Here is a 16,020-nt window from a genome sequence, read left to right as displayed (position 1 = left end):
ACGACCAATATTTTGACTATTAAAATAATTGAATTTGTTATAGAAATAAACGTTCAAATTTTGTATAATAATCGACATTATTAACCGAAACACTTATTAAACATCAGAAAACATTTATGTGTGATACATCATTTCATTAAAATCAATTTTTTGAATACTTTGAGCAAAGTGAAATACTGAACATTAAAGCATGATACGACGTAATAATCAAAAAAATAAACTGAATTCAAAAATGTAAAAATCCAAGATGGCGCTCATTAGAAAAAACAAATTTGATGATGATTGCAGGAAACTTAAACCTCAAATTGAAAATATGATAACATCACTTTGTAGACGAGAAAAAGTGACAATGGTGATGTGACATTCGTTTTTAATTATCTCTTCAAATAATCTCAGTAAAGAAAAGAAGCTTTTTTTCAAAATTTCGTTTGTTCCGGATACCTCGGAAAGTAATTGAAATTTTTCAAATTTTGAAAAAGCATTTTATTGAGCTCCAAATTACATGACTTTGCCCAACTTTAATCTATCTCTTACCTTTTATGGTTACTGAGATCCCAATGATGAGCGTCGAATCTAAATAACCCTGTATACAGGGTGTCCCAAATAAAGTGAGTTCAATGATTATGTAAGCGATAAGAGATACAAGGTGACTCAAATTAGAAAAAAGAAGCGCATTTTTGTGCCCATTCAAAACATGTTCCAAATTTAAAAATATGCACAGGAGTTGTCAAAACATGAGCAAAAAACTGAAAACTGCGATTTTCGAAAATCATAAATTATGAGTACACTGTTTGAGTAAATTGTACCAAATTTGGCAGTTCTTTATTATCGACAACTGCCAATTGAATGGCGTTTTCAGAATTTTTTCAGGCCTTCTAGATTTCGAGAAATTATATTCAACTTTGTTATTTCTTATGGTCGCCATATTGGATTTTGGTGCCATCGAATAGACAATAAAAAAAGTTTTTTAACCATGTATCACAAAGGTGCCCTTGGACCTGCCAAAGTAAGAAAAATAAATAAACACATTTTTCACCTTAGTAGCCTTAGAAACAAGTACTTTAGTGTTGCTATGGATACTTTCGTTACATACAACGAATGTCAACAAAAAGTCTTCACTATTGTTGTATTTGAGGTCAATTTTTATTTTTTCTATTTCATTTTTATCAGTTTTACTCTTTCATTTGGCAGAAATTTTCAAGTAATAAAATTATGGAACGGTTTTCAAATCAAGAAAAGCTGCAGATTAATAACTGTTACATTTTAAGTGGAAGAAATGTAGGTAGAGCTCAAAATATGTATCTCCAGAGGTATCCAGAGAGGCGTCAACCTGGGCACGCAATATTTAATAGGCTTAGAGTGAATCTACTTAAGTATGGATCATTTGAAAAGAAAACCAGAACACGCAGGGTTAACGAAGATGTTGAAAATGATGTTGTTGGAAGTGTTGTTGAAAACCCTCGCATCTCACTGCGTCAAATAGAATATAATATTGATATACCTAGATCAACTGCTTATCGGGTCCTGAAGAAAAATAAATTTGAATAAAATTGACCTCAAATACAGCAATAGTGAAGACTTTTTGTTGACATTCGTTGTATGTAACGAAAGTATCCATAGCAACACTAAAGTACTTGTTTCTAAGCCTACTAAGGTGAAAAATGTTTTTATTTATTTTTCTTACTTTGGCAGGTCCAAGGGCACCTTTGTGATACATGGTTAAAAAACTTTTTTTATTGTCTATTCGATGGCACCAAAATCCAATATGGCGACCATAAGAAATAACAAAGTTGAATATAATTTCTCGAAATCTAGAAGGCCTGAAAAAATTCTGAAAACGCCATTCAATTGGCAGTTGTCGATAATAAAGAACTGCCAAATTTGGTATAATTTACTCAAACAGTGTACTCATAATTTATGATTTTCGAAAATCGCAGTTTTCAGTTTTTTGCTCATATTTTATCAACTTTGTGCATATTTTTAAATTTAGAACATTTTCTGAATGGGCACAAAAATGCGCTTCTTTTTCCCAATTTGAGTCACCTTGTATCTCTTACCACTACCATAATCCCCATGGAACTCACTTTATTTGGGACACCCTGTATACGTTAATGGAGCGTTCTTGTAAGAAAAACTAGGGATTACGATTACGCGCTAATTATTACTTTGTTTCATTGATTCATTGAGTTTCATATTTCGCTTTATCCATTTAGTTTTAGGTATTCCAGTATGGTATAAAAAAGGCCAACAACAAAATCCGACAGGGTGTTCTGGTTATTTTTGTTCGTTATATTAAATATCTATTTGTGGATGAGTCTCGTGCTCGGAACATGCCGATCCTTGAAATCTCGACTCGATATTAAAAAGAAATCTGGCAAAGAAATATAGAAATGCGGGTAATAGCACAGAATTTTGATTTCTGTTAACAGGGCCGTTTTACGTTACGATTATTTGCTACTAAAATGGAAATCGAAGCTTTGCAGTCGAAATAACCCTATCGAGATTTCAAAAATCAGAGTGCAGTCATATTTAATAATTTAACACACAACTTGATATTTTATTAAATAGGTGCTAATGCATGCTTAAGCATAATTTATTTATAAAAAAATGGCTCTGAAGTATGTACAACAACATTGTGTCATGCTTGTGCACTCACAGACTTACGAATAAAACTCTATATCTATCCAATACCTACGCATTAGGAACTCACTTCTACAAGCATGCTGCTTACTTAACGTATCACCTCAATTTCCTTATTAGAGAGATTAAATATTAGTTAATACATAATTGTTATTAGGAACAAAGGAGCGTAATTTGTAAACAATAATGCCTGAAACCACACGAGACTGTGGCCCAAATTTCCAGATATTCGTTCATCCTGCCAGTTCTTCTTATTAAGTCCATGTGCGCAACTCACTACGCAGGGCATTGGGATGAGGGCAATCCAGTTTAGCTCGTAAAGCTGAATGAGAAACATGATTAAATGTGACGATGGAGGAGCTGAAGGGCCTTTTTCGATGGTCGCTTGACAGGCCATTGAAAGGTGTTTCCTGATTTAGTTTGGTGAAAATAAAACGAGAAGATGATTTTGTTTTTTGCCGGCTTTGAAGCTGAAGCTTCTTAGAGTGACGTTGTGACATCTAGGGGCGCGTCACTTAGCTTTAATCGCCAATAAGCTTGGAAACGAAACACGCACAGTTCGGAGCGGCTGAAAGAATTTGGGAAAAAACCTCTCGGAGACCTCAAACTTATTTGGGAAGAGGAAACATTTTAGGTTAATTCGTCATACAGGGTGACGCATCAAAAACGAAACGGAGGCATTTCCGCGCATTTAGAAATTTAAATTTAAAAAACGCTCGGACGCGTCGACTTTGTATCCGAGGGGGACACATTGTAAACGTATACTTGCTCCTTTCACATCAGCTAGCTAGCCGGGGTGAGTTAAACCCCTAAAATCTTAAATGAAAAGTAGGGTCGAGTAGTACCTTGTTTGAAAGGTCTTACCATTCTTGTTAAAATGATACCCTATTTGATCAACTTTGATTAAGCGATTTTCAAGAAATCCGGAAAAATTAGCTCAAAAGATGTATCATCTGGTATGAATTGATGATGTGATGAAATTGCTAAGGACTGTGGTAAAAATAAAATTAAGGCGTTTAGCAATTTTTGTTTATCTACGTATTAGTTAATTAAGTGTTCGAAGTGACGATCACCAGTTTCCAGACAGTAATACCAGTTTTGCTCAAATCGCTGTCGCACATTTTGGACCATTTGAGGTGTTATTTGACGGCATTGATTTATTATCCTTTGACGAAGGTTTTTTAAAGGGTCTGGTTGGGTTGTATAAATCTTGTTTTTTAAGTGACTTCAAAGGAAAAAATCCAAAGGTGGTAAATCTGGTAATCATGGGGGCCATTCAATATCGCTTCTTGTTCCAATCAAATGATCTGGAAACTGTTCATTTAAATACTCTCTGACACGTAATGCACAATGGGGAGGGGCACCATCCTGCTGGAATATCAACTGGCCCTCAATGTAATTTTCATCATTTTCTAATAATTCTATTAATGCAGGTTCAATTACATCTTGTAACAATTGTAAGTACATGTCATTAGTGAGATTTCCATGTAAGAAGAAAGGACCGACAAGATGATTGCCAAAGATGCCAGCTAAAACATTTAATTTTTGTGGATATTGAATATGCACCTCATGAAAAATCCTAAAATTTTCATCTGATCAATTTCGACAGTTATGACGATTCACTGTACCGTTTACAAAACAAGAACATTCATCAGAAAAACAGATATTGAATAGATAATTGAAATTTCCAATTGCTCGTTCACTTATAGTTTTGCAAAATTGCACACGGGGGTTAAAATCATCTTCATTCAAATATTGAAATAAGTGGATCTTATACGGATGGAAATGATGGGCCTTTAATATTCTTTGAACAGTAGGTCGATTGACTCCAGTTACAGTATCCAATTGACGAGTACTCAGTGTAGGATCCAGATGAACAGGTTCTAAAACCGCAACATCGATTGTTTCATTTTTGGGAGAGTTTCCATTATTTCTTTTTTTATTAGCCACAGAGCCGGTCTGACAAAATTTATGAACTAATTCCAAAATGCGTTTTCTTTGCACTTGATTGTCTTCATGATTCTGGCTGAATAGTTGGGCGGTACGATTAGCACACTGATGATTTTCATAAAATAATTGAATGATTTCTACTCTTTCTGCAATCGGATGAATTATTTTTGATTTGCGAAACGTAAACGGAATTAAAATAAATTTATCCTAAAATAAATTTTCTGTACAAGAATATTCAAAACTGATCACGAATTACTGGTTACTACTAACAATCAGGGCCAAATAAATGTTTATTTTTATTTTGTGCAAAAATATTCCAAACATGATAACAATGCATTATCTCTCTTGTCTACCTTTACAGCCAAGTCAAAAAAGAAGGGTCGCTGCGCTCCCCCCAAGTGGTTGAAATTATCAGAATTCATGAATCTTAAAAAAATGCTTTAATGTAATTTTTACCACAGTCCTTAGCAATTTCTTACATCATGAATTCATACCAGATGATACATCTTTTGAGTTAATTTTTCCAGACTTCTTAAAAATTGCTTAATCAAAGTTAACTAAATTGGGTATCATTTTAACGAGAATGGAAAGACCTTTCAAACAAGGTACTACTCGACCCTACTTTCCGTTTAAGATTTTAGGGATTTAACTCACCCCGGCTAGGGATGTGAAAGGAGCGAGTAAACGTTTATAATGTGCCCCCCTCGGATATAAAGTTGACGTATCCGAGCGTTTTTTAAATTTAAATTTCTAAATGCGCGAAAATACCTCCGTTTCGTTTTCTATGCGCCACCCTGTACGAGCATTCAAGTAATTTTAAAACAATATAAATTTTATTCATTCAAAATACATCTAATGCAACAACTTGATGAGGACAATTTTGATCAGCTCTTGCAATTTTGTGAAAGTATGTCAGAGCGAATTGTTCCTTTTTAATATGTATGTTTCTCAGATGAATGCTCTTTCTTCTCGAACGATACTGTAGATCGACATAACTACCATTACCGGTCTGATGAGGATCCTGCAACTCTTCACAAGGTCCATACCAAATGTTATTAAAAATATTATGTGTGGACGGAAATATTTCATGATCGTAGGATAGGGCCGGATTTTCCACCTGGCATTTTGATGGGAGAAGAGCATATTGAGTTATTGAAAAACATCATTTATCTGGCATTAATAAAGACAATTGCAAATGACGACCAATGAGAGGAAAACCATTTAGTATTCCAGCAAGACGGTGCGACACCTCATTGTGCATTGACCGTTCGTCAGTATTTACATCAAACGTTCATGGGCAATTGATTGGAAGGAGAGAGTCCTCGAAGTGCCCTCCGCGATCTCCCAACTTAACTCTATTGAATTTACTTTATTATTATGAAGATACTTAAAAAATTCAATTTATGTCACCAAATCAACGTCTTTGGAAGGCTAACACAGGGGATCATTAGCATCAACGAATGCAATCAAATCATCCCACAGATGCTTCAAAATGTTCAACGGTTGTTTTAACAAAATCTTTTTTGTTGTATGAAAGTCGGAGGTAGACATTTTGAGGATTTACTTAATCGACTCATAGTAACTTTTATTTAAAAAACATAAAACATAATATCTATTGTTGATTTAGATATTTTTTGTTGTCGTAGCAATGTGAAACAGGTAAAATAATTCAACGTGAATAGCAGAATTTGCACATTTTGGGAAGCCGCCATTTTGGTTGTGTTGAGAGAAGAGACTTGAAACTCAGAGGTTATAAAGAATATTAAATTACCTTCAAAATGAGGTGTCACTCGACCCCGTTTCCGTTTAAGATTTTGGGAACGAACACCCTCACGTTTAAGAGGTCGCAGATAAAAGGGTCCGAAATAAGTTTTATGCATTCTAGCATTTTTTCGTAAATTCACTTAATTCTTCAGAACTGCGCGTGTTCCCTTTTCAAACGGCCATCCTGTATGCAGAAAGAAAAACGGGCAATATACTTTTATCTTGGTGGTGTAAATCCATCCAATGTATGGTGGTAAAAGATCGAAAATCAATTATCAGAAATTTTGACAACTCCATTAGGCATAGCAACAAGCAGAAAATGGTGCAAACAATTATTGAAATCAGCCTTGTAGCTTCAAAATTCTCAGTAAACTACAGAGTGTTCCATAATTAGTTCTTAAATAGGGTAATCTACGTGCAAAAATAATATCGAATTGATAGATAAACATATGTCCCCCCTTGGAGGGGGTGTCGATGAGATCCTTTTGGTTAAATAATTCCTCAGTTACAGGATCCAGCAACGAGATTGAACTATTTTAAACAGCTTTCTGTGAGAAACTAAATGTGGCGATTCAAACAACAGGTGCTGAAACATGGACCTTATTGTTGACAATTCTGTACTCATTGTAAATTATATCCTTAACATGTCCGATACGCTAATTGACACACATTTACAGCCACTTACGAAAATTTTCCAATAAGTTCTGAAGGAAATCTTGGTAAATTTCGTTTACCGCTTCTCAAATCGAATTTTTTAAGTTTTACATTGTCTGCGGACCGGTAGTGTATACTTTTGGTTTTTTGATCATTTTTAAACAAGAAAAAAAATTTAAGTTAATAAACTAGCAACAACAAAACAAACTTAACAAACGTCACTATGTAAATTTTTCAAAATGTCTTTCATCAACACAAATACAAGCTCTGACTCTTTTGAGGAAGTTAAAGTGCACTTTTTCTGTACTTCTCTCATTTTGTTTTATCTCCGAAGACACAACTTCAATTCTTTGTCTCGAAAATTTTCATTAGATATTGCTCCACTGTACACTTCCTCTATTATATTACCTCATACAAAAAAATGCAAAATGGTCAGAAACGAACAACATGACGGAATACCAAGAGACTGAGATTAAGAATAGAAAATAATAAAAACACATAGTACACTAGACATCCGAAACCTTAACTCAATGGCAGATGGACAGTGTACCCTATTTCATACTTTATAATTTTTCTCGAAAACGGTGCATGTCATCAATTTTAAAACAAAGTACCTTTTTTGTATATTTTTAAACAAACTTTAAGAAAAACTAATCAAATATTCATTTTGTTCATATAGAAAAAAAAACTTAGAAAACAAATCTCTAGGACCTCACTTATTTGAAAAAATACATTTATGTACTTCATGGGTAACCCTGTATAGACGTGCGTTAGGTCAAAAAATGTGTAAACAAATTTAAACAACATAATTTGAAAAATTAGTGTATTATCACAATATTCGGCTAGGGAGGGAGTTGGGGGGGGGGGGATTGAAATCTGTTTTAATTTTCATTGTAAAATGTAGGGGGCGCGTGTAGTTGCTCAAATCAACTCTTACCAGGTGTACCGTTTTTAGATAAAAGACATTGGAGAATAAGAAATTTAATTTAAAAGTAAAATACACTGTGGCTCGAAAGAGTTATTTCGTTTTAAATTTGTACAAAGTACCGCGAGTAGCACCCCCTACATTTTACAATGAAAACGAAAGTAGATTTCAATTTGTTCCCCCCCCCCCCCCCCTTCTCCCCCTAGCCGAATATTGTAATAGTATACCAGTTATTAAATAACCATATTTTTGAAAAGCTGAAACCAAATTGAACTTCTGACACTCTATATTTCCGAAATCATCCACTTTTGGACTGAGGTAAGTTAGGTTAGATCATCATATTGTAGCCTCAGGAATTTGCGGTAGCATTTTTTCCGCACCTTTTAGAGACACCTTGTAGAACTTCCGGAATAAAATCATATAATCTACCTGTTACATTAATTTGAATCTATAATTTAGAAACAGTCTGTATATGCTTATTTACCAATTTGATATTATTTTTGCCGTTAGCTTACACTGTTTAAGGCTCGGCACCTGATTATTGGAGACTCTGTATAATTAATACAATGTGTGCCAGAAAACCTCAAAATAAAAAATGTTTTTCCCATTCGACTGCTGGTCATCTCGGCAAAAGATAGTAATTGGAATCAATCCATATGCTAACTGAACTGAAACGGTCGCTATTGCTTGGGCAAAAGTCTAAACGAAACAGGTTATCCTCCAGTTGAGTTAAATCTATATCATCCACCTGCAGCTGATTTGATAGTGCGGAATAACGATCAAACAGCGATGACACGCTTAGACCGATCGTGCCGCGTTGTGCCGCGCCGCGCCGTTAAAATCTGATACACGGCATGTTGGATTTGAACGATAATCTGAGCTGAAGCGGCCCAAACTGCACGATTCTGCAACAAGGGCGAACACGATCCGCAAAGTGTCGGTACATCAAAGAAAAACGTTTGCTTGTGTTCGTTTCTTTTGTGCGAAATTGTACGTACAGTATCTAACAATCTTGTTCGTACACATGGATTTATAAAGGAAAACAGCAATTTTTGGTGTCAAAAAATTATTTATTTTACTGTTTTTTTTATTATTAACAACAAATGTATTTTGAATATGCGTGCTTATGTACAAAGCTTTCAAAGAATAAATAACAAAACTAATCAATAAATTTAACAAAAATACTTCATTTTCATACAACATTTTTGTTCGTACACTCGTTTTTAATAGCACGTACTCTAATCTATTATAAATGACTTTTTTTTCATACCGCACAGGTGAGTAATATTTTATTGCACACTGTCAATTCGTTTACTGGTTTCATCAGTTTCATACAATATGCCCAAACGAAAACAACGAGGTTATGAATTAAAAGAATCTATTGCCTAAAACACATTCTACAATCCAATATACATGGTGTCCGGATACTTCGTGTACAACGCTCTATCAGATATAGTACAACTCATAATAAGTCGATTTAACTAGATTTGCCTTAGTACAAAAATTTGATAATAACGGAGCTACAGGGTGTCAAAGTTGAAAAAGGAAATCAGATTTTCTTTACTATCTTTTGACTTCTTCAAATTAATTGCACGAAATTTTGTATTCAGAGGTTTTTTGGGATGAGAAATTCAAAGTTATAAACGATTTTGATGTATCTTCTAGAGGGCACCACAAGCGACCATTAGGACACTTTTAAACCGTCAAAACTTTTTTCTGCCACAGTGTATGTCAATTTCGAATAGAAAAATCTTTTATCGTATCTTTTCTGCTTAAAAAAGGTATACTTGTTAGATGTCGCTAAAGCCAACTGTTTAAAAGATATTTGCAATTTTATTAATAGATGCAACATTTATTTCAAAGCATTTTATTACAAAAATTTCATAGCAAATGCTCGAAATGCGCACCATTTTCTTGCATAGACAAATTAATTCTTTTCAAAAAAATTAAAGTGCATTCTCTGCATAACTTCTGGCCTATTTCTCACATCGTTAACTGCATTGAAAATTCTATTATATAACTCTTGAATATGATCAATCGATGTCGATTAAACTTTTGATTTCAAAAAACCCCACAAAAAAAGTCACATGGCGTCAAGTCTGGAGATCGTGGAGGCCATTGTTCTGGAGCGTCATTTCCCCTTCAAATTCATCTCCCAGGAAATGCATTATTTAAATATTGTCTAATATTGAGGGTATAATGTGGAGGCGCCTCATCTTGCATGAGCCACATGCCATCACGAATTAATAACGGTATGTTCTTCAACAAGTCCGGTAAAGTTTCTTGAAGAAAGTGTAAATAACTTTGTCCATTTAATCGATTTGGCATCACAACAGGCCCGAGAATAATATTGCCTGTTATTCCGGTCCATACATTAACTTTGAATGTATGTTGATGATGAACTACTTTGAGGGCGTGCGGATTTTCATTATTATAAACATGTTCATTGTGAACGTTAGTTATGCCAGATCTAGTAAAGCAAGCTTCGTCGGTGAAGAGAATTTTTTTACTGAAGTTCGGATTATGGACCTGCAGATTTTGAATAAAATGACAAAAAGCTAAACGACTTCCAAGATCCATCGGTAAAAGATCTTGTACTTTTTGGATATGGAAAGGGTATAATAATTGTTCTTTCAAAACTTCGTGAATTGTACTTTTGGGAACTGCTAAGTTGTCTTATAAACGTCTGGTACTAATTCTCGGATCTTCTTCGACTCTATTTAAAATAGCTTCTTCATTACCTATTGTCCTAGTTGTCCGGATTCGACTTCAGGGAAACAACAAAAAACCTAAGTTACAATACAAATAAAATGGTGCGCATTTCGAGCATTTCCTATGAAATTTTTGTAATAAAATGCTTTGAAATAAAAGTTGCATCTATTAATAAAATTGCAAATATCTTTTAAACAGTTGGCTTTAGCGACATTTAACAAATATACCTTTTTTAAGCAGAAAAGATAGGATAAAATAGTTTTCTATTCGAAATTGACATACACTGTGGCAAAAAAATGTTTTGACGGTTTAAAAGTGTCCTAATAGTCGCTTGTGGTGCCCTCTAGAAGATACATCAAAATCGTTTATAAATTTGAATTTCTCATCCCAAAAAACCCCTAAATACAAAATTTCGTGCAATTAATTTGAAGAAGTCAAAAGATATTAAAGAAAATCTGATTTCCTTTTTCAACTTTGACACCCTGTAGCTCCGTTATTATTAACTTTTGTACTAAGGCAAATCTAGTTAAATCGACTTATTATGAGTTGTACTATATCTGATAGAGCGTTGTACACGGAGTATCCGGACACCCTGTATTATAAATAAATTTAAAAACGGAGGCACTATTTCCAATTTTTCAAGAAGAGCGGAAAAAAGAAGTTAAATGATAGAGATGAACGTATGATAGTAAAGAAAATGAAGGAAAACTCAAAGTTAAGCGTGCCATAAATTCGACTAATCATCGAAAATGCAATAGGGAAAACGTATTTCTGATCAAACGATCTGTCGTGTGTTATGGAAATATGGTTATCATGGTAGAATCCCATGGCAGAAACCGTATATTAGCAAAGAAAATCGCCGTAAGAGACTTTTATTTCCGACGAAACATGAATAAGATCAAAAGGTTTGGGATACCACAATTTGGTCGGATGAGACAAAAATTTATCTTTTCAATTCAGATGGCATTCATAGAGTGAAAAAAATTGAATGAATATAATAATTTTCCTAATACACTTCCAAATGTAAAACATAGAGGTAGATTCCTAGTGATTTGAGGCTGCATGTCCTCAAATGGAGTTGAAAATATCCATTTTATAGATGATATTATGGATAAACATGATTATAATGATATTCTAAAAAAGAACGTAAATGAAAGTGTACACAAATTAGGTATGCCAAATGTTTATTGATTTTAAGAGGGCAACGATCTTACGCACACGGCTTTAATCAACAAAGAATGACTAATTTGAAATGTTCCAAAAAACATCTCCAAAATCAGCAGACTTAAACCCGATTGAACATTTGTGAGCAATTAAAAAATATATACAGTTGTGGTCAAAATAATAAGAGTGGTAGTGTTGAATTTCAATATATTATCGCCAAATATTTAATAAATAAATTACATACTTTGTAATGTATCACCAATATAGAGTAACGTGTACTCATGAAAAAAAATGTATAAAAAATAAAAATTCTTCAAAACCACAAACTTTACAATATTTATTAAAAAAATATATTAAATTTTTCTTGGCCAATAAAATAAGAGTATACACTTCTTTTGAGAAAAAAAATTGTAAACATGAACTTTCAACAAAAAAAAAACAAATATACTTTAGTATTTCGTAACGTGTCCCTTTTGCTTAATTAGGGCGGTGCATCGCTTGGGCATAGAATCAATTAGCTTTTGACAAAGCTCTACCGGTGTGGCGTACCAGATTTTTTGAACCTCTTCCCACAAAAGCCTTTTATTCGAAGCTTTTTTATCTGCAAGTTGTTCTTTTAAAAACTTCCATAGGTTTTCAATTGGATTCATGTCAGGTGATTGCGACGGCCAGGGCAACACTTCAATTTTATTTGTTACGAACCACTGTTTCACAACTTTGGCGGTATGTTTCGGGTCGTTATCGCGTTGATAGATCCAATTTAGGGGCACATTAATTTCGGCGTAGGGAAGCATAACAGTTTCCAGTATATCCATATAAATTTCTTTAGTTATGTTTTCTTTAATCAGATATAGCGGACCTACACCATCATAAGAAAAGCGGCCCCACAATTTGATGTTTCCTCCACCATGTTTCACAGTTGGTAAGGTGTTCCGAGAATTTAGTTCTTCATTTTTACATTGTCTAACACACCGTTTTCCATCGGATCCAAACAAATTTATTTTGGTTTCATCACTAAATAAAATGTTTTTCCAGTTACGATTGTAATTCTCATTTAAGTTGGATTTAGCAAATTCTAATCTTTGCTTGATGTTCTTCTTGCTCAAATGCGGAACTTTTCTTGTCACTCTCCCATGAAGATTCATCTCTTGTAAGCGTCTTCTTACAGTTCTTGTACTGATTGGTAGGTCCAGATCTCGTTTAATGCCAAAAGATATAGAAAAAGGATTCTTTACTGCTTTTCTTACAATTCTTCTATCCATAGATTTGCTGGTTTTTCTTGGACGGCCTCTAGTCTCTGTTGGTATTTCAGTTAATTTTTGATCCCTCAAAACTTTGGCGATAACACTTTCGGATCGCTTAATTACATCAGCAATGAATTTGTAAGTTTTGTTCTCACTTCTCAGTTGCAAAATTATACGCCTTTCTTCAGTACTACAGTGCTTTGCACGACCCATGATGATACTCAAAACTATACTAACGGTTAATAGATAAACGAAGAATTGTAAACAAATAAGATTTACGAAAAATTAATCAACATTCGACTAAAATAAAAATTAAAAACAGAACACTCTAATTTTATTGGCCAAGAAAAATTTAATATTTTTTTTGATAAATATTGTAAAGTTTGTGGTTTTGAATAATTTTTATTTTTTATACATTTTTTTTCATGAGTACACGTTACTCTATATTGGTGATACATTACAAAGTATGTAATTTATTAATTAAATATTTGGCGATAATATATTGAAATTCAACACTACCACTCTTATTATTTTGACCACAACTGTATATAAGAAAACATAAAATTTCGTTAAAAACAAAATTTAAAACATTATAACAGAAGAAAAAAAAATCAGTCCTGAAAAATGTAAAAAATTAGTGTATTCTATGAATAGAAGATGTCAAGCGGTAATTACAACAAAGGTCTACGCGACAAAGTTTTTATCAGTTACTGTTTAATTGAAAATATTGTTTAGTTTTATATATAAATTTAAGTGTATGAACAGAAATGTTGTATGAAAATGAGGTATTTTCGTTAAACTTTTTGATTAGTTTTGTTATTTATTCTTTGAAAGCTTCGTACGTAAATACAAACAGAGTATTAAAAAAAAATTGTAAAAAATTTAAAGAGGTAATAGTATGGACCAAAATAACCAAAAAAGTCTTAGTAAACATGGGTCAGAAAAGTAACAGTTTCAGAGATATGGAAGGATATCTTTTTTGAAAGACTTATTTCTAATTACTTATTATTTATTTATTATCTACAAATAACAAAAAAAGCCTCTAATAAAAACAAAAAAATGCAGTTACATAAGGTGTTCAAAGTGCCCTCCTGCCACTCCCAAGCAAGCTCGACATCTTTGTCTGAAGGATATTTGAATCCTTTCTAAAACCCCTTCGATGGGTCGGATTTGTTGGCATTTTTTATTAATCCGTAGCTGCAGCTCCTCGAGGCTATTTATAGGAGTACCATAGACCAATGTTTTAAAATATCCCAAAAAAAAAAAAAAATCTAGAAGGTTGCAATCAGGCGATCTTGCAGGACATAATACAGGTCCGCCCCTTCCTACCTATCTACGTGGAAAAGTTTGGTCTAAATGCTCTCTAACGGCAAACGAAAAATGAGCTGGAGAACCATCATGCTGAAACCACATTTGTTGTCTTTGGTCTAAAGGAATGTCGTCAAAGAGATCACCCATTGTGTTTTGCATAAAGTTTAAGTAAGCAGCGTCCGTTAATCGGTTTGGTAAAACAGGACCTAGAAACCTGTCTCCTACAGTGCCCATCCAAATATTCAATGAAAAACGGGTCTGATGTCCACATTCCATTAGAGTATGGGGATTTTTGTCGGCCCAAATATGTGTATTGTAAAAATTAACAACCCTATTTCGTGTGAATTCGGCCTCATCAGTAAAAATAATGTTAGCGAGAAAATGGGGATTATCAGCATCACTGCGTAGAAACCAGCGGCAAAAAACCAAACATGCTTAATGATCAAGTGGATTTAAGGCCTGTACTCGTTGTACATGGTATGGATAAAGCAGCTTCTCGTGGAGGGTTTTCCAAACAAGAGGAACACTGATTCCTACCGCAGCTGATATTCTTCGCACGCTCGTCCCTGGATTATGCTCTATCCGTGCCAAAATTTCTTCTTCTAGTCTAGAAGTAGATACTGACCTTGATCTTCTGGATAAATAGCAGTGTTTGTTCAATGAACCGATATCACGCAATCTTTGATGAATTGTTCCAAAGATACAATATCAAGGAATCTGGCGATTTGGATGAGCTTCAGCATAAAGACGTCGCGCTTTGGTGGCAACGCCCTTAGCACGACCAAACATGAAATGCGTGTCGGCTAATTCTGCGTTAGAGTAAACAGCCAGAGCAAACGAAAACTTGGACACAGACAACTATCAAATACTTTATGTTTATACCATGATAAGAAAATGCAAGTTTTTGAAATATTAAAAAAATGAGTAAAAAAAAGAATAATTCTTGTTTGTTTATAAATAACTAAGTTTTTCAAAAAAGAATAACCTTTCATATCTCCGAAACCGTTACTTAGCCCATCCATGTTTGCTAAGACTTTTTTGCTTATTTTGGTCCATACTATTACCTGTTTATATATTTTACAATCTTTTTTTAACACCCTGTATATTCAAAATACATTTGTTGTTAATAATAATAAAAAAACAGTAAAATAAATAATTTTTTGACAGTGAAATCGAGTATTTTCTTTAACAAATCCATGTGTACGAACAAGATTGTCAGATACTGTATACAGGGTGTTCCAGGAACATGTTTCCAAACTTTAGGAGGTTATACAGGGTGGTAAGTTAAGTCATTTTGCCTTATAAACATATATCCGGAAATGAGTAGTAGAGGCAGAAAACAAAAAAAAAATTTAAATGTTAAACGATGCTCATGGTTTCCATTTCATTGATTTGTTTATAGAAGGTTACTTTAATAGCCGTAATAGTCATATTTAGAGCGACCAAAATCGACATGTGGGATCACTTAAACTTACAATTTTCTGAGAATTAGATTGCACGGGGACGATCTGTTAACTGGCCGGCCCGGAGTCCAGATCTAATACCTCTCGATTTTTTTTTAGAGATACCTCAAATTACTAGTTCATAAAACACTTGTAACAATAGAAGGAGAGTTGGTTGAAAAAGTGATGGCTGCAAGTCACTTTATTCTAAAAG

The 16,020-nt window shown here is 33.7% G+C and overlaps 1 protein-coding gene across 12 annotated transcripts in view; it reads right to left on the bottom strand.

Annotated features, from left to right (window-relative positions):
* The window catches only part of LOC136346945 (acetylcholine receptor subunit alpha-like), a 66,949-nt gene extending 64,081 nt beyond the window's left edge, over positions 1-2,868 (bottom strand). For 3 of the 12 annotated variants that reach the window (XM_066296512.1, XM_066296513.1, XM_066296522.1), the window contains exon 1: positions 2,711-2,868. The gene's annotated coding sequence lies outside the window, so the exon portion shown is untranslated. Of the gene's footprint in view, positions 1-2,691 lie in introns of all 12 variants that reach the window. The other 9 variants (XM_066296514.1, XM_066296526.1, XM_066296517.1 and 6 more) reach the window with 9 other exon arrangements.
* Positions 2,869-16,020: the final 13,152 nt, after the last annotated feature.

The sequence above is a fragment of the Euwallacea fornicatus genome, chromosome 25 (genome assembly GCF_040115645.1).
Source record: "Euwallacea fornicatus isolate EFF26 chromosome 25, ASM4011564v1, whole genome shotgun sequence".
NCBI lineage: Eukaryota > Metazoa > Arthropoda > Insecta > Coleoptera > Curculionidae > Euwallacea > Euwallacea fornicatus.
The sequence above is the reverse complement of the archived record's forward strand: the minus strand, read 5'-3'. Positions and strand labels throughout refer to the sequence as shown.